Below are 26,772 nucleotides of genomic sequence, written 5' to 3'. Positions count from 1 at the left end.
TGGGGAAAAGAGAGGAAGAAGAAGGAGAAAATCAAGGTACAGGGAGATGCTAATGTAACCTGGAGAGAGTGGACATACAGAATAAAAGAAAGGTAGAAAGCTACAAGCAAAACATAGGTTAATATAAATGGATTAATTTAAGTTATACTGGATAGTGGAACAGGCTTAAGCTAAGGCTGAGCTTTTCCCATGCATTTGTTTCTGAACTGACAGTCCAAAGAATAATTTATCTACACTTACATAGCAAGATAAGCACATCTTGTCTGGAAAATGGATAAGTACTTGAACCTGAAAAAACTAGTGTTTAACTTTCTTTTAATAGTCAAGTTAGAAAAAAGAAAGGACTAACATTCACTAATACTGTACCTACACATCATGTGCTATTAACAACAAAGTATATCTATGCTATTGTGGCATATATATCTTGATTGTTACCTATATGCTGTGGGACACTGGTCTTGTATTATTTTAATAAAATGCTGATTGACCAGTAGACAGGCAGGAAGTATAGGCGGGGTGACCAGACAGGAAGTACAGGCAAATCAATGAGAAAAGGAGAATTATGGAAAGAGGAAAGGTCAGTCTACAGTTGTAATACAGTCACAGAGGAAGCAAGATGAGAATGCCTCACTATTAAATACTATCAAGCCACGTGGCGTACGCAGACAAGAATTATGAGTTAATGTAGGATGTAAGAGTTAATAAGAAGTCTGAGCTATTCGGCCAGCCAGTTTATGACCTCTGTGTATGTAGACCTCTGTGTGTTTCTTTGGGATTGAACGGTTGCTGAACCGGGTGGGACAGAAACGTCAGTCAAACTTAACTACACCATACTCCTTGTACTTTCTGTTCTCCATCTTGATTTCAGAGTAAAGCACATGGCCACATTTGTTGAATTTGCCCTTTAGCAATTTTCATGTAAAATCAAATAAGAAATTTCTCACAGTTATCTGGCAAGAAGTCTACTCTGCCAAAGGAAACTGTGAAGTTTCCTCCAAAGTTACCCCAATCCATCTCAATGGCTTGTTCAAAAGTAGCACCTCCTGGCTCTACCCATGGCCAGGCCCATTTTCTTAATGCTAGCACCCAATGTCGGGCCCATGACAGAGCCCATAAGCTCCAGGCCTTTGATTCCCATTTGCTCCAGGCCCATGTACTCAAGACTGTTGACTCTCATGCTCTTAAGACCCATGTACTCCATGTTGTTGGTCTCCATGCTCCAGGCCAGTGGCTATTCAATCCATAACAGACCTATACCCTCCAGGCTGTTCCCCATGCCTGTGAAAGCCACGCTATCCATAAGCCCAATGGCAGGGCCCATGCACTCAATTAGTTTGGCTCACACAGTCAGTGGCATGGCTGTGGGACCGAGTAGCATAGAAACTTCAGTTAACACCTATAGGTCTTAGATCATAATTCCTACCTGAAGGCAAGAGATTGAAAACTTACCCAAGGCAAGCCCAAGCCAGCACTCATGTGCTCCACACCAGACCAATGTGTTCCATGGTCTGTCCCATACACTCAATTCTGGAGGTCATATGATCAAGACCTAATGTGTTCATGTTCTCACCAGAGTCCATGCACTCAACTGAACTCATATGGTCCAAGACCAGGCCCATACGCTCAATGTCAGAGCCCACTTGATCCATGGCTTGTTTCCATGGGCTCCATGCCAGCACCACCAATGTGGTGAATGCCAGGGCCCATCCTCTCCATCCCAGGAGCCATGCAGGGACCTTGTCTCCAGCTACACCTCCTCCCTGCTTTGTAGTGATCTCTCATTATTCAGTGCATTTCTTGGGATCTCATTTATTTTTGCCTATGTTCATCCCAGATTGAAATTGCCCCATGTTTTCCATACCACCAACAAAGAGTCCTTCTATGCCTCCAATTTTATTTATTCCAAACCCTATGTCTTCCATTCCCATTCCTGAAGGCCCTAGGTTTCCCATTCTAGTGCCTTTATTCAGGTGGTTGACATCACTAGGCTTCCCTCCAGGTCCTAGCTCATGATGATACCAATGAGTCCATGGAGAAGTTGCTATGGACATTCAGGAGGAGAAAAAAATTCTCCCTTTGTTAAGGCCCTCTTATTCATTCATGTATCTCATTTTGACATACACTGGTCTATCAAATTACACAGCTTCAGTGACTCGTTCAAAAGTCATAGTGCCTATTCCACAACTTCGTACATTCTAATCTTCCAGAATGTCTGCTCAGACCACCCCACCAACCATGCTAAATGCTTACTTCAGCTTTGTCCAGACAGCTTTATCATCCAGAGTTACTACAAATGCTCTGCTTCCAAGTCTTCCAGCCTGTAATGCATGGATCATCCTTTGTGGGATGTTCGGATAATTTAGGATATCTACCCCACCAGTCTTGGCTATGGCCTTTCGCATTGCTCTGCTTCTTTGTCAGTTGTCTTCCACTCAGACTGTGCTTCTTTAGAACTTCAGCACTGTGTTCGTCCTTTATTTCATGTTCAATTCAACAGCAGTGCATCCCCTTGACTTCCTTCAGTCCCATTAAGAGTTCCATGTGTGTTACCTCACCAAGCTTTTCCTTGACCAGGTCTTTAAGTGACTGCCATTTCACATCCAAAGGTATGTTGGTAATAAAGGCTCTGTATCTTTTAGTTGGATTAGCACAGGACTCAAAGCAATTATCTCCTCTTTTTATGTCTTCTCCTTGCTATTCTCATTCTGAGTAGGTCTTGGAGCTGGAGCCTTTGGGCCTGGAGCTCCTTTGCCGCTCAGCAAGCAGGGTGCACTGCTCTCTTCCTCCATTTTGGGCTCTGTCGTTGCTACTTGGGCCTCTGCATTGACCCCTGCCACCTTTTTCTGTGAGGGCTTGGGCTGTGTGGAGCTGCTCCTTGCATGCTCATATGACCCCACACTTCACTTTTTATATTTGTAATATCTTTTATAATAAAATCACAATAATCCAAAAGAGGATTATGAATACCTATTCTGTACCTTAAGAGAATCCTGGGTGAAATAACCTAGAATTTATGACAGGAGTCTGAAGTGGAGGTGACCCATGTCCCAAATAGAACAGCTAGCTCTGAGTTCTATTGTTTCAAAGAGCTATATTAGAGGACAGCTGATGCCCCTGAAGAACTCATTACCTACTTTACGGTGGCAGGAAATCTCAATGCTTTATAGGGTCACAAAAATAGTCTGGTCTTTGAATAGACAGCAGTATAAACTGATTTTGAGTTTGTATTTTCTATTTGTGATCTATGCTCAGGACTACAAGATCTCAGTCAATAGGATGAAATATGATTTAAAAATGAAACATCATAATGAAAATATTCAAAAGTGCAATCTAACTAATAATTGTTTCATGACATGGATCTCTAAATAGGGCAATATGCAAAGTACAGATATGCAAGAGTAAAATAGCCCTAGATTTATATGCTTATAATTACAAAGGAACAGAAAAGAACACGATGCAACAGAGAGTAAATAAAATAATTTGTATAATTACACCAATTATTCAAATAAACATCAATTATTCAGATAAATATCTATCATCTGAATTCTGTCAGAATAAAAATGTTATACTATTGTGAAAATCAAAAATAAATTATCTCATGCATTGCCATACATGAAATGAAGATAAAACATGGATAATCAAAACTATAATTACAAATATACTAAGAAATCAAGTTAAAAATGAAATTAGAGTTGAAAATATTAATGTCAAATAAATGAATGAGGTGTAGTAACAAAACCTTAAAAAGGAAAATAAAATAGATCATGGCCAAAGCTTTGTTCAGTAAGGAGACACAGAAGTTGTGTAAATTCATTGTCAAAAATCTCATCAGAGAAATACACACCAAACCAAGCAAACAGACTATAAATACAAGGGAACTGACAAAGCTCAATGGTAATTTAGCTGGTGATAAACAGCTGTATGAATTTCAAATGTCAAATACGTCAAAAGTTGGAAGCAGTATGTGGTAATGAAGAATATTATCGAGAAATCCAATTTAGTACAAGCATGATAAGATGAAGTCCCCGGAGTGAATGTATTTCTTTTACTTTGCAAACTGTTGAGAAGAAATGTATACTTTCCCTATTTTTCTGGAATATCTGTGAAAATCGATTACATATTTAGCCACAGAGGAAATCTCAATAAAATACATCCCATATAGAGATTTTTTTATTTTTATTATTTTATTTTTTTTTTGGTTTTTCGAGACAGGGTTTCTCTGTAGCTTTCGAGCCTGTCCAAGAACTAGCTCTTGTAAACCATGCTGACTTCAAACTCACAGAGATTTGCCTGCCTATACCTGCTACATTTTCCGACTATATATAATTAAACAAGAAGTGAGGAATACAAAGGCCAGAAGGATGATTATATGGAAATGAATGTTCTCCTCTAAGCAGTACTGGATCAGTAAAGAAATTAAATTAAAAATATATAGTATATCAAGTATTTGGAAAATAATGAAGAAATGATCATTTGGTATAAAGGAATGTGGATTGGTTAAAACTATATTATGCAAAATTTAATTATTTCTCTTATTGTTTGAAAACACTATGTGGGGGAAGCAGCTCAGTGATAGAATGCTTTCTTGGCATGCATGGGTCCTTGACACTGCAATCAACAAACAAACAAACAAACAAAAAGTAAATGAACTTCATTTTCAAATTAAGGAATTTGGAGAGAAAATGTTGTGAACAAAAGGAGAAAAACTGGAAGAAATATAATTGTGACCTATTTGTAATGATTTTATTTTATTGTTTAATTATGTGTAGAAGTGTCTATCTGTGCCTGCATATGTGCAGGTGGTGTGTGCCCCGGCCTCCTGGAGGCCTCTATACACTCTGGTTCTTATAATCTTTCTACCCTCTCTTCTACAATGGTCCTAGAGACTTATGCAATTTAGGGTTGAGCATTCTGCAGTCTCATAGTCTCTGTACCTTGGCTAATTGTGGGTCTCTGTATTAATTGCCATCTACTGCAAAAAGAGACTTCTTTGAAGGGAGTTGAGAGATTTGCTAATCTATGGGTATAACATTAGGTCTTTAGGTAGTTAGATTTAACACTGTAACTATCTAGCCGAATAATATCAATAGGTTTTCCTATAACCTATGACTTCTTTAAATAGGTGTGAATTTAACATGTGAAAAATCATTAAATCCAATCAGAAAGTGATTGGTTACTCATATGATAGTAGTGCTCCTATATTGCTCCAGTGGGTTTGTCTTAACAGGCTGGCCATTATTGTAGCTCACAGGGTTTACAGGCAGGTGAGACTTGTGATTACATTTCTCTTTTGTTACAGTGCTTAGGACTTCCCAGCACTGTGAAAGCTGTTCATGTGGATGAGGCTTCCAAGTCAGGACCAGCTTCATTTCTCCATGTTCTATGACTGAAGTATGTGGTGCATTCATCAGTAGGCTCATGCTGTCAGTTTTCAGAGGATGACAGAAGCATTGAAAATAGTCTCCTGTTTTGGGAAGGGGTATATGAGATTTCACTGGCCAACAAACCCTAAAGAGATAACACATGCTTGGTGCTGGGCTTTCTATTTGCTTGCTTGTGATGTCTAGTAGTAGCACTGTCCCATTAAAGGAAAGCTCAATTTAAATTCTTCTCATACACATGTAAGCATATATTGTAGGAAGCTTCTATACTAGAATGTTTTCAGATAACTTTTTGAAATGTCTTTAGTGTTAGCTATCCCTCCCTGTATTGCTTTCTCTATTCTGTGTTCCCATTCCCCACCCCATTTAACTTTTTCGTTCATTATTCCTCTTCAACCTTTTATATCACTGTGTTCTATATTCTATCTCCCCACCCTTAAAAGCACCCTCCATGACCCCTAGTTAATTTCCCAAACTCTTTGAGTATTCCAGATAGAACACACATACCTGAAGATTATAAGCTATCATCCACAAATGAGAGAAAACATTCAGTGTTTGTTTTCCTGGATCTGAGCTCCCTTACTAAGAACAATTGCTTCCAGTTTTATCCATTTAGCTGAGGAAGTCATAAGTTTGTTATTATTCTATTATATAAATGTGTCATATTTTTGTTATTTTTTTCATCAGTTGCTAGACATCAAGGCTGTTTTCATTTCCTGATTATTGTAACTAGAGCAGTAATGAACATGGATGATCAGGTAAGACTGTGAAAAGTGAGGATATGTGGAATTGTGTAAATACAAAAAACCAAAATCTTTATTTATAAGAGAAACAGCAAATTAGAAAACTTATTAGTGACAGAACAAGAGAATGAGTATAAAATTAAAATGTGGAATAGTTAAAAAAGACAAAGAATCTCAAATATTATCCAAAGGTATAAAAAATTATTTAAGTTAATTGAAAGAAAAACATCATATTCCTAGAAGGGAAGTCTAATATTTTAAAAGTACCAACTTATCCTAATAATATATAGATGTAGTGCAAGTCTAATATGAATTAGACTTAGCCAAAATTCCAATTATATTGGAATACTAAGTGACTTAAAAAAACAAGGAAATTTGAAAAAGAATAATGACTAAGAAAAGATGTTCTTTCTTATCTCTTTCTGCTTAGTCCTTTAAGGCAAGGTTTTCATGAATCTAGTTATTTCTGGCTAGGCTGGAATTTGGGAAGCCTTAGCGATCCTCTTGTATCCAACTTCTAACAACTTGGATTACGTGTACACATGGAATGCCTGGCTTGTTACATGTGTGCTGGCATCTGAACTCTGGTCCTCATGTTGGATAACGTGTTCTTGGCTACTGAGCTATCTCTTCAACACATAACACCATTTATTACAACTTTGTATTCTAAAAGAGCTACAATATTGGCTTCCTATTACTGTTGCAAGAAATCCCTACATGATCTGGGGGCTAAGGATAATTGCAATGCATTCTCTCGGGCTCCGGAAGCCAGCAGTAGGAAGTAAAGGCGTGCCTAGGAACACCTGGGCCTCTCTCTTCCTGTGTCTTCCAGCCTCTGGCACCAGTCTTCCCTGCCTGAGGTTGCATCGCTGCAGTTTCTGCCTATGGAGTCATGCCTACTTCCTCCTCTGCGTCTTAACTGATGCTGTCTTCTCTCACAAGGACACAGGTGATGGTACAGATACCAACCAGTAATCCTGGGTCATTTCCTCCTGTCCACTTCCTTAATTGAATCACATTTGCAAAGGCTCTGTGACCAAGTGAGGTCAATTTCGCAGAGTCCAACATTAATGCTCACACATCTCTAGTGAGGAGGCTTTTTTCAGCCTACTGTAGGCATTCTGATCAGGACATTTTGCTTGAGTGGAAGACAAACAGATCAGTGGATAGAGATTCCTGAAAGAGATCCAAACACAAATGGGTACAAGGTTTAAGGAATCTTTTGATTTCAATTCATTTCCAAAAGTCACTCTATTTGATAATTTTTTTAGAAGAAAATAGAGATTCCTGTGACTTGATCAAATGAAAGTAAGGCCAAGGTATATCAACTTGCAAATGTAGAAGAAAAATGAGCTTGAATTCTGAGACGATAGTGATAGGCAGTAGAAGACAACAAATGTGGTTATATTAACATAAATATAGGAGACTAACATTCCACAAATACCTCCTAACATTAAGAGTCTAATATTCAGTAGCAATTATTTATCTTTTTATTTTATAATTTATTTAATATAATATTTTTATTAATTTATTGAAAATTTTATAAAATGTATTTTGATCATATTCCCTCCATGTCTCCTAACTTCTTTCAAATCTACCTTCTGCAACTTTTTCCAACTTCATGTCCTCTTTTTCTTTCTAAATAACCCACAGAGTTCGATTTGTGCTGTCTATTTACTCCTGGGTGGATGCTGTCCAACGGAGTGTGGTTGACTTACCAGGGGCTATATCCTTACAGAAAATTGACTCTCATTTTCTCAAAAACCCTTATTGTCATCTATCTGTCAACAGCTCCTCAGCTAGGCATGGGGCTTGTGAGCCTCTCCAGGACTTTACCTTTCTCCTTCCTGATCCTTCTGGTTTGTGTTACAATGAACATTATTGTATAATAAAAAGTAAAATGAGTAACATTTGAAGGGGGAAATTTTACTTGTAATTTAGAGTTCCATGAACGTAGGTTGGAGTCTTGGCTATCACGGTATTGAATATTTATGAGGCTTACTTTCTCATCTGTGTAGAGGAAGCAGCATTTTCTTCTGTGGGCTGAAGTAATCTATGTCTCCATTTCATTTTATAATGGAGAGTACTAAGTTCAGCCCACTATTATGGAGAATGAGAGGGGTGTGAGGTCACAGGTCTTGTGGCTGACCTGTGAAGGAAGAGTGATCCATCTCTGTTATTTGGATGTGGATCATTCACCAAAGCTTGTTTATCAGTATGGTGTGTTAAATGGTGGGTACCTTTAACAAGTGAACCCTAGTGAGAGGATATTAGGTTATTAGGTTATTGGAGGAAAATGTGATGAAAGAGATTAATGTGATTCCTTTGGGACCCTTTTTAGTTCTTGAGAGTGAATAATTATAAAAAGAGGAAAGGTTTCTCTTCTCCCTCTCTGGCTGTCTGTCTTGCTACATGGTGTTCTCCCTGTCACACACAGGCATCTGACTTTGTGAAGCTGTCGTCTCAGAAGTCCCCACAGGAGTCAGTGCTTATGCCATAATCTTGAGGGAGATGAATGCAAAATATCAAATTCATACAATGAGTTAAATGCAGTTATTCTTGCACAGTATCCAGCTTCATGTATTTTGTTATAGCATTGGTAAATGGACCAAAATACACTCACAAATAAAAAACCTGAGAATATATGAATCCACATTGGAGAATGGAGACAGAGAGTTAGAGATGGGCTTGGAGCCCCACCTCAACCCCCTACAGATTACTGAGATCACCATGTCACTTATATCTACTTCCAGCTGGCTTGATGATAAGAACATGCATCCTTTTAAAATGAGTACCTCCAAGTTTGTTGTCTAGCTCCGATGCCTTGTGAGGTTTTACACATTTCTTCCCCTTTCATTTTAAATTCCTAGGTTCTGGACTTATTTTGCAGAAAATAAGATATATTTTCTGAATTCTACTAGTAAGGGATTATGGAAATTACTTAAAGGGCTTAGGTTAAGAGGCCTTTGAATTAAAAAAGCACAATTTCTCGAGCCAGTATCCATCATTTAGGACATATTCAAGCTCCAGGAGATTATCACAGCCCTTCCTTTGACAATTCCCATCACTGACTTGAATAGGAAATTAGCTTTACTGATAGAGGCCAGAATTAAAGAGGAAGGAATTTTCTAATTTCAGAAAGAATCCAAGGCCAAGAAAGAAGATCATATTGTCTTTTCAGTGTTGTACAGCCTACCAGTGCCAACTGGTGACAACCCTTATGCTTTTAACTTCCGATCCAAGTTTGTTCCCGTGCTCATGCTCCCTTTGAGACGAGAGACTTCTCCTGACTGCCCCAGATGGTCTTTTGTCCCAATCGCACATCAACTTGAAAAGTTATTTTTCTTCCTTGAAGGTGAATAAAAGCACTGGACTTGTATTATCTTCCCTAACACATAACTTCAGCGTGCGCAGATAGGTACAATGAAGCCAACAGCTACTGAAGAATTCTTGTAGAACTGACTGAAGAAACTACTGGATTAAATTGCTGTTTCTGTCTAATACGCTGGCGTGCAGGGTCTGGGCTGGGGAAAGAATGTCCTCGCGAAGGTGTTCTATTTAAAATTTACTCTAAGTCTGATGGGGAATAACTGACATGTTGCTGGACACACCATGCACCTGCCTGTTCTAAAGAAAGGTTAACACTGTATTTATTTTTTACATATTGTGGTGGTTGGAAAGAAAATAGCCCCCAAAGGGAAGTGACGATATGGGGAGGTATGGCTTTGTTGGTGTAGGTATGGCCTTGCTGGAAGAAGTGTGTCACTGTGGAGGGGGGCTTTGAAGATTCATATATACTCATGCTTTATTCAGTGTGTCACGGAGATCACTTCCTGTTGCCTGCAAGGTATTGGACTTTCAGCTGCTTCTTTAGCACCACATCTGCCTGTATGCTACTGTGTCCCACCATGATGATGACAATAGAATGAATCTCTGAACTGTAAGAGAACCATCCCAATGAAATGTTTTTCTTTAGAAGCATTGCTATGGTCGTGTTGTCTCTTCATAGCAGTAGAAACCTGCTGTGACACATACCCTAAGACACATACCATTGATAAAAATTATGACCTTATAAGCATACTGTGAAACAACCAGACAATTCCTATCAATAAAACCTCTCTATTAAAATGTCAGTGCAGATCAGTGGTTCTTAACCTATGAGTTGCAACTTCTTTGGGGGTTATATATCAATGATCCTGTATATCAAATACTTACATTAAGATTCATAACAGTAGCAAAATTACAGTTATCAAGTAGCAACATAAATAATTTTATCAATAAATTTATTTTAAAAAGAAATAATTTTATGATTGTGGGTCACCACAACATGCGAAACTGTACTAAAAGGTCACAGCATTAGAAGGTTGAGAAACACTGATATAGACTCCCCTTTTATAGAAGTTTTTACTTTCTACAGTTCGGTGGGCAAACCCTCACCCCTGCTAACTATTTATTTATGTATTTAGAGCTAGATTCTCAGTACATTATTTTTCCTCAAACAAAAAATTTTTAGTCAAGGTCAGGGCTTGGGTCTAAGCAAACTTACATTATGGAAACCTAAGTCTGAGTCTAGGCTTGAGGTGGAGGTAAAGCCCATGTGGTCAGATTGCAGAAGCTTTAAGCATGAAGTGTTGACAGGGAAGGCAGACGGAGAAGCTAACCACAGTGTGTGTGCCGATTATAAGATACACTGTAGGGCTTTCTACCACTGGGTACCACTAGGAGGCAGAGGAGAACACACCTCAAGAGTTGTCCTTCCTAGAGAGGATAGTCTAGGTAATTATCCACCGCTCTCTTCTCATTGGCTGGAATATGCTTCTGAAGGTATGAACTTTCCAGTGCTTCAGGCCTGCTTGTCAAGAGCAAAGAAAAAGCCCCAAGGGAACGATTGGCTGCTGCTTGCAGAAGGTCACCATGACAGGGGCACCAACACCATATGCCGAATCAGCCTTATGGGAAACAAACTCACATCTTAATTTCAACAACTTTATTTTATAAATAGGCTAGGCTTCTACCATGGCCTTACAAAATAATTTAGGCATACATTCTTAAGCACAGTAAGAAAGTAAGTTCATTTATTGATTAGAATTTAATTCACAAGAGAAATTCAGGTTTTCATTATGATTCTAATTTTTATTGTTGTTAATTACTTGAAAATATTGAGAGTGGTTGGATCCTGAACCAGAAGTTAAAGACCCGTGAAGTTCACACCAATTATGACACTTAAGTCTGCATCATCTTGTTGGCAGGAAATGAGGTTCCTACCCACATTTGCTTCTCAAACTGACAAATAGCTAGAGCTGACAGAGAAATATAAATGAAAACATTCAGTATGTTTGCATTGAGAGTAAAAAAGAAAACACCATAGTTGTACTTTTTGTAAGAAATCCATGCAAAAGCAACAGATACAGTCCCTTTCTCCAGTTCTCCCTGGAATGTCCACTATTCTTATCCTTCAAGTTTTACCTTTTCAGAGACTAACTCAAATATAGGAACACTGTAATCAGTTCTGTTATGCCTTGAATAAGACTTTTCACTGACACTGATTTTTTTCTTTTAAGAAAGTCCCATTTTATTTCTTTTATTTTTTTATTTTGAAGTTCTTTTTTATTTTGAAAATTTCATGTTTACTTACATCCTCCATACCCCTTCTCCAACTCCTCCCATATCCTTCTATTTCCTCTAAAATTATTGACCTACTATTGTTATCGTTTCTCTCTCCTCTCTCTCTCTCTCTCTCTCTCTCTCTCTCTCTCTCTCTCTCTCCTCTCTCCCCCCCTCTCTCTGTTCTCTCTCTCTCTCTCTCTCTCTCTCTCTCTGTGTGTGCGTGTGTAGCTCTGTGAGATTTCCTCCATGTGCACTGACATGTAAACTGTTGTCATAGTGCAGTTCTTATTTGGGCAACCATATTGTCAGGATTGCTTGAGTGCAGATTCCATGTCATAAATAGAAGATATAGCCTTGCAGCCGATGTCCTTGTCCTCTTATAATCCCAACCCCCATAATGTCCCACGAGCCATGGGATTATGGTTGTATTGTAGATATATCAATTGGGTCTGGGAACCATATGGTCAGCAGTTCTCTGCATCTTGGCAGTGTGTCTTTTTGTAATTGTGTTCATCTACTTCAAAGGAAGCTTCTTCGTTGAAGGGTGAGCTCATTGATTTGTGGATATAAGGATAAGTATTTAGAATGTAGTTGGAAGTTATACAGGTTAGAAAAATGACTTAGTAGTAGGCTCTCTGCTAGGGTTCAATGACTCCACTAGCCATGGGCAGTTGACTAGGTTTATAATAACAAACATTATTTTTTTTATTGAACAAACCTTAAGTACAATTAAATGCTTCTGTTTACCTCATGATAAAAGTGCCTTTACTGTACCCTGCATTTTGCCAGGCTGGTATGTGGTTCATAGTCTTTACAACTGGGTATCTGGGTATGACTGTGGGTCACTCTTCTTCTTTGGCAGCTTGCATAGCACCTTCAGATACTATGAGAGCTAGTTCCCAGGAAAGCAGGATTCTAGATTCGTGGAGACATTGTCTGCATGTGCTCAACAAGAGGAAAATCATACCTGACACTGGAAACCTAACCAAATACGTAGGGCTAGTGAAGTCATGGATCTTGGAGAAGAACCTATAAGTGTCACTTTATTAAACTGGCATAATCTCTAACTCCATCCTAAACATTTGTCCTTGTGCCAACAGATAACTGTAATTCTTGAACCTCATCAAGAATACTTCTGTTTACAACAGATAGAGAAGTTTACAACAAACCACAAGGGTTGTAGACAGTCCCAGTGGACATCCGCAATATAGCTCCCGCATCCAAGTCTCAGGGATCATTGTGGAGGAGGCGGCAGGAGGATTGTAAGAGAAAGAGGAGAAAGGAATTTGCCACAAAATTCTGTCTTCTTGTAGCATCAGAAACTAAATCCATAAAGTCTCCCCAACATTGCTGAGTAAAGATGAACTGGACAAGGAAAGCAATAATAGACTTGCTAGCGTGGAAGGCATAAAGCTCAGGAGACCACAACCATACACTAAGAACTACAGGCAATTAAGGAATGGTGAGAATGGAAAACAAAAAGTCTTCCCCAGGGAAGAACACTCCAATTAGTTATCCATTTCCAGATGGTCAGTTCTGAAAACATACATAAAGTAACATTATATAGACTGAGTAAGTTGTCCTTAATGTATTTAGGAATATGCACATACATATAATAATAATTAATATAATAATGGATTAGAAAGAGAGCACGCAGGGATTCATGGGAGGGTTTCATGGGAGAAATGGGGGGTGATGCAATTGTATTATAATATCCAAAACTAAAATAAATAACTTAAAAATCATTTCTTAAATCTGGACTCGATCCCATATTATTAAACCTGTCACCATGTGTGTTTTGCGGCTATCTGTGACCTTATCTCTTTGCCAAAAAGTTTCATGTTCTAGGGTCTGTTGAAGGGATGAACACAGCAATGTTATTTATGGGTAATTACAAAATCACCTTAGTATGTTTGATTTAATGGAGAAACTTCAATCATGGTTTAGAGCTCATCCCAGGAAGTCAATTATGCTGATAGTATTAATGATTTATTGACTCAACTCTTCCTGCTTTTTGAGTGGAAGTTGGTGGTGATGATTTTATGTTTCAAAAGGATGGAAGGCAATGGTGATACGTGGTAGATGCTCTAACTCAGTCATGGAACCCTGTCCTTGTATTTTCTGCCAGTGCATGTGGATCAGAAGGGGCTCAGATATCATCAGTGGGTTCTTAAGTGGATCTTTAGCGGAGAATCTACAGGAGATATGTGTGGTATACCTGAAGGAGACAGGAACCTTTGGAATAACTGAGTGATAAACTTATTATGTAACTGCACAAAGTGAACTTTTTGATATTGCTTGAGTATACACTTAGAATGTTAAATTTAATTCTCAACTATGCCAATAGTACACTATTTTTTAAGTCTTTGCTGTAATTCAGATATGGCTTGCATAGGGTCAAGTTCATTAGAATCGCATATGTGAATGTGTAAGTGTATATATCTACACAACAGACACCCTTCTCAAGACAAAGAACATTTGCTTCACCCTAAAAACTTCCTTCTTAGTATTTCCAGACAGCTCCTCCCCCATTCCACAGTTATTTTATGTGTTCTGTTACTTTAGAATAGTTTTCCTTGTTCTTGAGTGTCACATAAGCAGGATTATGTGAGACAGGCTTTTTGTATGGATCTTTTTCCACCAATATTATGCTTCATTCTTTGAAATTCAACTGTGTGATGGTTATATACATCATTTGTTTCTTTATATTGCTGAACAGTATTCTATTGTGTAAATATAGCACGCTGTATTTCCTAACTCTCCTGTTGATGGATATTTGGTTTGTTTCCAATTCTTAGGCTATGTGAATACAGCTGCTCTAAATATACTTGTAGAACCTTTTATGGTCATATATTTTCATTTCGTTTGGTTAAACACTAGTGGTGAATTGCTAGAGTATGGAAAGTCTATGTGTAAACTTATATTATTTTTATGGTTTGAGTGGCTTAGGGATAAATGTTAAAAGATTAAATATAATAGCATTCATAGACTCTTCCTAAAATTAAAAAATTTTGTAAATATGTGTGTGTGTGTGTGTGTATTATGTAGATGTAGGAGAAGGGACTATTTTAATTATAGGCAACATTTTATTCAGTAAAGAAAGTGTACATTCTTTGATTTATTGGCAGGTAGAGGCATGATAAATATGCCATTTCAAGTGCATAGTCATCACCCTGGAATGTCATTCAAATTTATCTGTTCACTTGAGAACACGCCAATGGCAACAATGAACACTTGCTGAACTGTCATGATTGCATGTGCTGTTTCTCATCTGGAAAGAGTTCACTCTAGGACCAATGATGAGGACTGTTGAGGGCTACAGATTTTGTATGTGAAAACAGCCTAAGGATCCCTAAATGACCAAAGACAACACAAGGAAAAAATTTGGAGCAAGAACTAAGAAAAAAGTCAGAGCTGTAGTATAGACAATGGTGGTAAGATTTGATGAACTAAATTAATAAGTCTGTGATAGTTACCTTTCCATCATTATAACAAGTACCTGCGATAGAAAGGTTTAAACAGAAAAAGTTTAAACAGAAAAGGTTTATTTTTGACCAACAGTTTTGGAGGTTTCAGTGCCTTGGCCCCACTGATTTGGGCCTGTGGTGAAGCATTGCATTGTATCAGCGGGTGCACAGCAGAACACAGATAGTCATCTCATTGTCTGGAAGTAAAAAGGAAGAGAGAGGGCCTGGAATCTCTCTATCTCCTTCAAGAACAGGCTCCACATGATTCAAAATCCGCTAGTACATAGACCCTACTTCTTAAAGGTTCTGCCACTTCCCAGTAAAGGCAGGCTTGGAACTACTGTTTAATATACAGACTGTGGGTGTGATCTACGATGCAGTCTATGTAAGGCTTCTCTCTTGTTTTCCCTAGGGTGATTAGTAAAGCATTAAATAAACAAGGATCACCCTGGAATAAGGAAGGGGATCTGCTGAACAACACATTTCATTCTGGGTTCTGCACAGAAGGGAACCAGACGGAAATTACTTCATAAGACCTTAGGAATTCATGATTAATAGGCTTACAGTGATAGGTTCCTTTCAGCTCCTAGAGGTTCAGGTTAGGAACTGTGGTGCACAACTTGCATTCATTACTGAGAACTTGTCAACTTCTTCCTGAAACAGGTTCATTTAACTCCACATCTCTCTCTCTCTCTCTCTCTGTCTGTTTCTGTCTCTCTCTGTCTCTTTCTGTGTGTGTGTGTGTGTGTGTGTGTGTGTGTTTCACTGTTGTGTTATTGTGTGACTTCAGTAAGTTCATATTTGGGGGTGTTGGCAAGTTTCTTTGAACGATTTTGCTTGCTGAGGGCAATACTAGAGGTGTTTGCTGTTAACAAGCAAGGATGACTTCTTAATTAAATGTTGGGATCTCAATCTTGGCTGACTTCTTAATTAAATGTTGGGATCCCAATCTAGGCTCCCTATCAGCCTATGGCTCTCCCACACGAAAACTGCCTAATTTGCTGATACGGGAATTTTGTTGCTGAGTCTGAGCTCCCTTTGGCAGTTCTGTGTGCAAAAGCCTTGATTGGTCATCGTTGATGCACTGCCATCAAATGCTTGAATGGACCTCGACTTCTTCCTCTTCCTCCCTCTTGAATTTCTATCAGGTATGAAACACTTCCAGACTGACATCTCAGCCCCACTAGGAAGACTTGTTAAGATTAATGTATGCCTTAATTGTTTGGAAACCGGAGGGCTGTCACTATCCACTTGTGGAAATGCCAGATTGTGGTATTTCCTGAACATAGATTCCTCAGGGATTTGGTCCCCATTTTCCATAAAAGAATTAGCACCAAGAATTCCTCTTTTCCTTTTGTGGAAATTATCATTTGTAAAACTCAATGTTGGCTTCCAAGTTTTGGCAACTCTGTTTTTTATGGTTTTTGGGTTTTTTTTGTTTTGTTTTTTATTGTTGTTGTTGTTGTTGTTGTTTTAGGCAGAAATCCAATTCAGTATATTTCTTGATCTTTTATCACTGTGTGCCTCCCATCACATGGTGAGAATGGAAGCAGCAGGCAATTTAATTTGCTCACAGTATAATCGCAGAATCCTTTGGGTAAGAGCTTTTAGCAGCTCTGTGCTCTAATTGTTGATGTACTACCTGCTTCTAGTTAGTGTGCCCTGCGTGCCTTTGCTTACTCTCAGGCTCTCAGCATTAGCTGAAGCATTCAAGGCACTACTGGTGGGAGTGGAAAGGGTCCAGGAAAGGTGGGGGACAGAGCTTATTGTTCAGGGTACCGCTTTTTCTGACACACTTTCTCCCTTGTGTTATTCATGTTGTTGTCTTCAGGAGTTTGAGTAAGGAAATAAAGGCAGTGATAATAAAATGGAGGAAAACAAACCTTCAACAAGAGGCAGAGAAGGGAAAGAGAAAGGAAAGAAGGCAAGCACAGAGATCAGAAGAACCCAGGACAGAATGAATTCCCCTTTCCTGTCTGTCCTTCCCTCCCATTTCTCTGTAACTGCTGTGAATTTTGTGGCTTTCTAAATTTAGTGACATTTCCACGTATCGTGGAGACTTCTTCTTCTTTTTTTTTTTCAAAGTTTATTAAAATACAAAAGTCTCCATTTCCGCCCCTCCTCCTAACACCCTCCCACTCCCCCCACTCCCTCTCCTCCTCCCTCTCCATCCCCAAGAGCAGTCAGGGTCTCCCGCCCTGTGGGTAGTTCAGGCTCCTCCCCCCTCCCTCCAGGTCCAGGAAGGTGAGTATCCAAACAGACTGGATCCCAGAAATCCAGTATATGCAGAGGAAACAAGTCCCAGTGTCATTGTCAATGGCTTTTCAGAAATACTCTGGGCCAGCCACATTCAAAGAATTCGGCCTCATTCAGAGAATCTGGTTGAATCACGTGCTCGCTCAGTCCCAGTCAACTGGCCTTGGTGAACTCTCATTAGATCAGTCCCCTTGTATCAGTGGGTGATCGCACCCCTCGCGGTCCTGATTTCCTTTTTCATGTTCTTCCTCCTTCTGCTCCTCATTTGGACCTTGGGGGACTCCGTCCGGTGCTCCAATGTGGGTCTCCGTCTGTATCGTCGGATGAAGGTTCCCTCTGATCTTGCCTTCCTTGCTCACGTTCTCTTTCCTTCTGCTTCTCATTTGGACCTAGGGAGTTAAGTCCAGTGTTCCAATGTGGGTTTCTGTCTCCATCTCCATCCATCGCCAGATGAAGGATCTATGGTGATAAGCAAAATATTCATCAGTATGGTTATGGGCCAAGGCCAGTTCAGGCACCCTCTCCTCTGTCCAGAGAACAATCTGGGGATCTCTCCTTGGACCTGGGATCCCATTTATAATCAAGTCTCTAGTAAACCCTAAACTGACTCCCTTAGTTGAGATATATTCTTCCCTGATCCCATATCTATCCTTCCTCCCTCCCCCCTCCCAGTCCCCTGAGCATTCCCCATTCCTCCCCTGCTCCCTGCTCTCTAACCCTCTCCCCTTCCAACAACCCTCCTACCCCCCCCCCCATGCACCCGAGGTTACCTGGGACTCTTGTCTATTTCCAATCTCCAGGAGGAAAACTACGTGAATTTTCTTCAGGTTCACCCTCCTATCCAGCTTCTCTAGGATCACGAATAATAGGCTCAAAGACCTTTAATTATGGCTAGAATCCATTTATGAGTGAATACATACCATATTCCTCTTTTTGGGTCTGGCTTACCTGACTCAGTAAAGCGTTTTCTTTTATTATTATTTTTTTTTAATTTTTTAAATTTTTTTATTTTTTTATTTTTTTATTTAATTTTTACTGGGAACCCCTCCAGAATCAAGTCTCTTGCAAACCCTAAAATGGCTCCCTTAGCTGAGATATAAACCTCCCTGCTCCCCCAACCATCCTTCCTCCCTCCCCCCCTCCCATTCCCCCAAGCCTTCCCCAATTCTCCCCCTCTCCCCTCTCCCTGACCATCTTCCCTTACTTCCACCCCCTACCCCCCATGCACCCGAGTTTGCCTGGCAATCTTGCCTAGTTCCACTATCCAGGAGGATAGCTACATGATTTTCTTCAGGTTCACCTTCTTATTTAGCTTCTCTAGGATCACAAATTATAGACTCAAAGACCTTTAACTATGGCTAGAATCCACTTATGAGTGAGTACATACCATATTCCTCTTTTTGGGTCTGGGTTACCTCACTCAGTAAAGCGTTTTCTATTTCCATCCATTTGCATGCAAAATTCAAGATGTCATTGTTTTTTACCGCTGAGTAAAACTCTAACGTATATATGTTCCACACCTTCTTTAACCATTCTTCTATTGAGGGGCACCTAGGTTGTTTCCATGTTCTGGCTATTACAAATAGTGCAGCTATGAACATAGTTGAACAAATACTCTTGTAGTATGATAGGGCATCTCTTGGGTATATTCCCAAGAGTGGAATTGCTGGGTCCTGAGGGAGGTTGACTCCAAGTTTCCTGAGAAACCGCCACACTGATTTCCACAGTGGCTGCACAAGTTTGCATTCCCACCAACAATGGATGAGTGTTCCCCTCACTCTCGTGGAGACTTCTTTCTGCTGAAATACTTGTTTCAAGTTGGGCTGGATGAAACCTTAACCATGATTTAGGAACAAACATGCACAGAAGCACCTTGCTGTTGGTGGAGGCTGCCCAGGGGAGGCACACAAACCCCTGGCAACTCCCGTCCAACCTGTGAGCCATTGCTGAATTCCAACAGGTGCAAGCACATGAGGTCTCTCTGGAGTAGTGTCGCCCTGAAGTCTCTGGGACACGGATTGGGATCCTGTAGTGCATTTTTCCTACGCTGCTCACTCATTCTGTTTATTGCCTGTAGAACACAGAGAGACCACATTTACAAAAATTTCAGTATAAACAAAGTGGTGGAAAAGGTGAACAGATTTACAAACATGATTTCATGGTAAGCTTCCCAAGGGAGCTGGAAATCCATCCTCACTACTGTACAATGGAGTTCTCCAAAGACACGCTAGTCATGGATGTCACAGCACTGGGTGGAAGAAGTTTTGTGACTGTCAAGACTCCAAGTGACCTGTTTTAAGGACATAAAATGTTATGATGAACAAAAACGCCTTCCAAGGCGGTGGAAAGAAATGGCCAATGGCATTTACAAACACAGCTTTCCACACCCACACACCCCTGACCTCAGCAAGTTTGCAGCTGTATAATCTCACAGTGAGAAGGTGCAGATGGCCGAGCAAGAGCCTAACGTTCCTAGAGACTCCCACTCAGCGCCTTGTAGAATCTGCTTTTTTTTTGAGGCAGTGGAAATCTTAAGGTCAGGAGAGTATCTACTCACAGCCAAGCCCGAAGACCTCTTGTCTCGGATATGATGTATGAAGAAGACATAATGTAGAGCTCACCAGCTTACACAGAGAAGTTTCATACATCTACACTTATATTCTGGCAGTGTGTATGTAGTGTATTCTCTGGCAATAGCTATTAAGTCTGGATAGTGAACTTAGGTTGTGGTTTTTATAACCGGCAATGCTACCATATCCTTTCTAAGTCTTATATGTTATTCTCTAGGAATGAATATGAGTGAAACTCTTCAGAGATGTTGGGTGTCAGCAAGTAAGACGCCTACCCTGAAATTGTTCTTAAAGTAAATTGTTTGAAGAAATTGATAGAAATTTTCCAGTGGAGAGCTTTGAAGTTTGTCATGACTATGTGACTTTTGTTCAAGGAGATATAGAGGAATAAAGGGCTAATAGCACAACTGGATTAAACATCCTTTTTTGAGAAAGGGCTGTCTTCAGAAATTTTGAACCTAAGTGACCTGCATGGACAGTAATGGAATTGAATTCCCTTAAATAAATTTTTAAATTAATTTTGAGATAATAATATAACAACATTTCTCCTTTCCCATTCCTCCCTTCAAACACTACCATATAGCCTTCTCCTCAGTCTCCTCCAAGTTCATGATCTCCTTTTTCACTAATCGTTATTCTGTGTACACACACACACACACACACACACACTCATAAATTAAACCGATTCAGTCCAGATTATATTACTTGTATGTAACATTTTTTTACTTGTATGGTGTTTTTTTTTTCTAAGAAATGAATGATCCACTCTGGAAATTTCACCCATACTTACTGTGTCTAACCTTACCATGCCACCTTCTCTGGAGGTGAAAAAGTACAAGCAAGGTGGAGAAGGACGGAGAACTGGATAGATTTGGAGGATCAGACTGCCATAGGAGCACAAGGACATTTGAACAGTCAGCATTAGAAGAAACACAGAACTGAATCACTGTCAGGTAAACCAGAGATGCCGAGAGGACCAGGCAAAGGTATGGACTAGAGAAGAACATCTCAACCTTTCTAATGCTTTCTAAAGCCAAAACAGCTTCTTTGTTCATTTACCAATAAAAGCAACACATAGATAGAAGGACTTCCCACACCACATTCAGATAGTATTTAGGATAGTTTTATATCAATTTATACAAGGTAGAGTTATCTGAAAGAAGGGAACTTCAATTTTAAAAAATACCTCCATAAGATCAGACTGTAGACAAGTGTGTGTGCTGGGTGGTGCCATCCCTGGCATAGTGGTCCTGAGTTCTATAAGAAAGCAGGTTAAGTAAGCCATGGAGACCAAGTCAGAAAGTAGCACTCCTGTGTCTTCTGCATCTACTCCTGCCTCGAGGTTCCTGCACTGTTTGAGGTCCTCTTCTGACTTTCTTTTATGATGAACAGTGATATACAAGTGTAAGCCAAATAAACTATTTCCACTCCAAGTTATCTTGGTCATGGTATTTCATCACAATAATAGAAATCCCAAATAAAACAGAGTGAATAATATTCCCATTTTCCTTCTTGATACTGCTTGAAGATTAGTCTAGGGGTCAGCAGATAGCTGGTTCTTTAATATATTTTAAGGGGATGAGTAAGACATGAGTATCTATTTCTCTTGAACTTTTATGGGAGAAAATTGAGATTCAAAGAACTAGTTATATTGGTATGCCTGTAATCCGTGCATCTGAGGGCAAAGGCAAGAGAATCACATATTCAAGGCCATCTTAAGCTGCAGAGTAAGTTTCAAGTAAAGAAAACAAGGAGGAGGAGAAGAAAGAGGAGGAACAGGAGAAGGAAGAGAAACAACGGAAGGAGAAGGAAGAGAAAGAGGAGAAGATTCTCAAAACTGAGAAGGAACTCCCTTAAAATCTAGTGCTGTTGTCATAAAATACTACACACAGAATGTGCATTGAGATAGATCCCAGGCTCCCAGAATGTGAGTTGTCTAGAAGATATAGTTTTCCAGTCCATTGTACTGGGGCTGGCTAGCTTACAAGCTGAAGATATTCTTCTATATATCTATATCCGTGTAGATGCCTGATACTGTGGTGACTGAAAAGATATTTATGGCTCCAGTTCTTAAACATGTACCTTTTCATTACTCTTACTCATCTGCAGATGAGAGCTAGTCCAGTTTTTTTTTCCTAGCTCCTTTGCCCCGTGTTGCCCATAAACAGAAATAATTATAAATTATACCACAGGCTAGTCAATAGGAAGCCTTCTGAACCCTGGCTTTAATTCATCATGGGTGATAGTTCATTCCACAATGCCCCACAAGACAGGAATAACTTATTTTAATTGGCCATCATTTGTAGTCCACAGCATGGTCTACTTTAGAAATGACACTGCCACTTTATTGTAACTGTATTTCTCTGACTCATGGCTTTCTAACCGAAGGGAATAGATCAATTTTTCATAAATCATAAAAAGTACATAGGAAAATAAAATAGATTTCTGTCCCTAGCTCTTTCTGGCTCTCTCATACAATGCCAACAAATAAAATATCGTCCAGCTTGCTGACTATCCAGCTACACTTGGAATTCTCCCAAGAAAGATGGCTGAGGAGGTGACAGCAGAGAGAAAAGGTCACAGCTTGGGCTTGGAAAAAGGAACAACATGAACTATTCTACAAGCTTCTTTGACTCTTTGTTGCTGAGACTGTCATGACAGTCTAGACTCCTGTAGCTGTACTGAATGGGATGGCTTTGACCTAAGGGATCTTTATTCTTCATTAGAAACAGTTATGGGCTAGTCCTAAGGTTTTGGCATATCTATGTGATGCCATTAGGATTACTATAACTTTCAAAGGCCAAGGAAGTAGCAAAGCTATGCCCTAGGTGTGAACAAAAGAGGGTGCTAAGACCTGGCCTCCCATGTAAGGGCTTTCTATCTGAATTTCCTATGTGAACAAAAGCTCTCTAACAGGAACTCAGTGGTATCCCACCTCTCTCTCTCTCTCTCTCTCTCTCTCTCTCTCTCTCTCTCTCTCTCCCTTTCCATCTTTTAACAAGGGATATTTTGGGAGACATTGGAAAATGGAAGGAAGGCAAATAAACCCTGTTGTCAAAAATTGCCATTGTACCAAAGTTAAGATGGCAAGAGTAGATTGGTCTAAATGGAAGCAGAGGTCTAAATCAACCATGCTAATTGCACCAAGAGTCACTGTGGTGTCTCCATGGTGGATGGAGCCTGTCTTCCAGTGTACCCCATACTGCACTTGCTTTCCTTGCAGCCTGTCATGGTCCCAGTTCAAATCACTGCAGTCCCTCCTTAACAACTTGCATGCTCTCCCCTGATGTAGGAGGGTCTCTGTCTATGTGTTACTTTCATTGGCTAATAAAGAAACTGCCTTGGCTTTTGATAGGACAGAATTTAGATAGGTGAGTAGACCGAACAGAATGCTGGGAGAAAGACGCAGAATCAGGCAGATGCCACAATTCCCCTTCCCGATGCTGGCTAGACTCATGCTGTTAAGCCACGACCTCGTGGTGACATACAGATTATTAGAAATGAGTTAATCAAGATGTGAGAATTAGCCAATGAGAAGCTAGAACTAACAGGCCAGGCAGTGTTTAAATGAATACAATTTGTGTGTTGTTATTTCGGGTAAAGCTAGCCGGTTGGTGTGAGCCGGCAGTAGGAATGCAGCCCTCCACTCCTATCACTACACTCCCCATGGAAGATACACACATTTGAAGATAACATTAAAAACATTAGCTTATATTAGTTATGTAACATAATCGATGTTGTTGAAGGCAGACCCTTTTGAATACTACTACTACATCTGAAGTATAAGCTTCCAGATCATAGACATAGACCCTTGAGGAGTTAGGAAGACATTTTTTCCTGTCAGGTGTTACACTTTTCAAGAAGCAGAAAGAATGAAAACTTAAAGGATGTGTAGGCATGCTTATGCACAAATGCTTTGTATCCTAGACAGAACTTAAACTACTATTTAAACAAAAAGTGTTTCAAAGATGCCCAAGAATTAAACCTACACATGTCTCCCAAGAGTGCACATTTGTGCATGTGTGTGTGTGTGTGTCTGTGTGTCCAGAAGAGTCTCTCACTATACAAACAGAAATGATTTTTTAAGCCAGGTGTACAAATGTGGATCATGATTCCTCATGAAAGAGGTTAAAAAAGGAAGATTCCTTGGCTTTGTCTTTCCAAATTTAGCAAGACCATGAGACAGTTGGGCTATTCTGCATCTTCAAAAATATTTAATAACAACAATAATGTGTTTTCTTTTTTCCTGTTGAACTGCATATGGTGAACTTGCAGGTGTTGAATATTTGGGATCCTTAGCATCACTTCTTTCTTTTTAAATATTTTAAAATTTTTCCAGCATTTCCAATCAACTGACTACCCCAACTCCTTAGAAAGCACAAGATTCTTACTGTTTCAGTTCCCAGCTGTTGGGAAAATAATGGAAGCCATCATTTAAGTGCAAGAATTTGATGAAACTGTTTGTTTGGGGCAGTTCTCCAGGCATTTTTATAAACTTCTTCACTAGAATATGTCATGTTCTATGTATGTTCACATAATTACAGTGTGTTGGTTCAAATAGGAATGGCCCTCAAAGACTTATGTGTTTGAACGCTTGGCCCATAGAGACTGTCGCTGTTAGAAGGTGTGGCCTTATTGGAGGAGGTGTGGCTCTGTTGGAGGAAGTGTGTCACTGTGGAAGTGGCCATATTCCAGCTATGGCCAGTGATGCAGTCTCCTTCTGCCACCTGTGAATCAAGATGTGGAACTCTTATTACCATCTCGAGCACCATATCTAACTGCATGCTGCCCTGTCCCGCCATTATGGGCTAAACCTCTAAGCTGTAAGCTAGCCCCTATTATAAATTTTTCTTTATCAGAATTACTGTGGTCATGGTATCTCATCACAGCAATATTAACCCTAACTAAGACATACAGTTTACCTGTCATTTACAAATACTCAAGTCACCATAAAACTGATATATTTTTACTAAAATGTTCAAATCGTCAAATGCCCCTTTAGAATTATTGACTTGAAAATATTTGAACTGCTCCACTCAGTCTCCATTTTCTCTCCTCTCAGTAACTGGTACGGTTTAGTAATAAATTAGCAGGCTCCTGAAAATGTACACACATATATAGCTTCCGATTTGTTTAAGGGAGCTTTGTTTAGGGAAACTTTGTCTGTTTATTTTGTTATTTTGTGGGCTTGTTTGGTTTTCCTCTTCTTGTTAGTTTGACTGTTTGTCTAGGGGCAGGGCCTGACTGTGTAGTTAGACTAACCTTGAACACAGAATCCTCCTGCCTCTATGTTCCAAGTACTGGGTTGACAGTGATGTGCCACCATGCCTAACTTGCATTTGAGTTCTGAGTAAGGTTTCTTTGCCTGTGTGCTGGAGTCCCCTGTTCAAGAACAGCAACTCTAGAAAGTTACTTTATTAATCTGAGTGTATTTGTTTTGCTAGATTACCCCATAAAACATCCAGGGCTACACTGTGTACGTAATACATAAGTTTGGGCCAGTTTTTACTGTGTATAAATAGCTTCTAGTGCTACAATTTCATCTCCAAATGTGCTGTAAGTATTACATTAAAGAAGTGGATTACCAAAACATGGGAGGAAAAGGTGCCAAGGATTTAAGGAGATGTCTCTGAGCAGTTACTGAGATAAAGATGTCTGGAAAGTTTATTGCCTCTAATTTGCACAGTATCCCCTCCCACCACCTATCTGTAGGTGTGAGCAGATCTTCAAGGGAGTTTGACATTTAGCTTTAGAAAGAAAACACTTTGGGGGCTCTTCTTAACAACCACAGCAAGTTTTTGTAGGTGATTTAGCAAATGTCAAAACTTTTCTTCTAGCGATAGGCTTGATTTATACAGCCAAGCTGGTATTTGCATCATCCAGATGACTCAGAACTTAGGTGGCTTTCACAGCATGGGAGCCCCCATCACTACTCACCTTCAGATTTCCTCTGCACCCGGAGGATGACCTGAAACTGTCCCATTTTCCTCTTAGCATTTCCGCAATGCTTGATCTCTAACCTGCTCCCAAGTCTCTCTTCCTCCAAGTCACGATACCAATGGAAATGCACAGTGGCACTTCCTTTTCCTTCCTCATTTCTTCTTACCATGAAAAAAAAGCTCACTTTCAATGATGAAAGCTAAGTAAGCTAACTAAGCTCCTCACCAGTAGAACAGTACATTTATTACGTCAATCACATGCACAGCCCAGCCTTGGGGTAACAAAGAGAGTCGGCTCAGCCAACTAGCCCGGAGTATGCAACTCAGTGGGAAACCCAAGAAAGACCCATCCTCAAAACAAGGCAAGGGGAGAACCAACTCCCCAAATAGTTGTCCTTTGGCTTACACATAAACACCATAGTCTGGTGCTTGCTCTCTGTCTTTCTCTTTCTCTCTGTGTGTATGTGTTTCTCTCTATCCAAATAAGTAAATACATGCAGAATCTAGCTGTATATAATTCTTATTTACCCACTTAGTATCAGCTTCCATATTATCAATAACAACTCCCAGATTTATTGATGATACTTTCTTTTGCTTAGTACTCGTCATTTGGCCTTCATCAAATACCTCACAGGGTGAAAATTTGTCACGAATCCAGGCTAGCCAATTACAGCCTAGTATTCCCCTGGCCACATGATAAAATGAGCAGGTGATTTCATGATGACCAGCCAGTGCTGAGGTTGATGGTGAAAAATAAACTTATTTTTCTCATTAGGATCGAGGAAAACACAACCTGAATGTCATATCCA

The 26,772-nt window shown here is 39.7% G+C and overlaps 1 pseudogene; it reads right to left on the bottom strand.

The window, feature by feature from the left end:
- Window positions 1–809: 809 nt before the first annotated feature.
- The window catches only part of LOC125413868 (heterogeneous nuclear ribonucleoprotein M-like), a 41,202-nt pseudogene continuing 15,239 nt past the window's right edge, over window positions 810–26,772 (bottom strand).

Source organism: Myodes glareolus, chromosome 10 (assembly GCF_982192425.1).
Source record: "Myodes glareolus chromosome 10, mMyoGla1.1, whole genome shotgun sequence".
In the NCBI taxonomy this organism is placed as follows: domain Eukaryota; kingdom Metazoa; phylum Chordata; class Mammalia; order Rodentia; family Cricetidae; genus Myodes; species Myodes glareolus.
The sequence above is the reverse complement of the archived record's forward strand: the minus strand, read 5'-3'. Positions and strand labels throughout refer to the sequence as shown.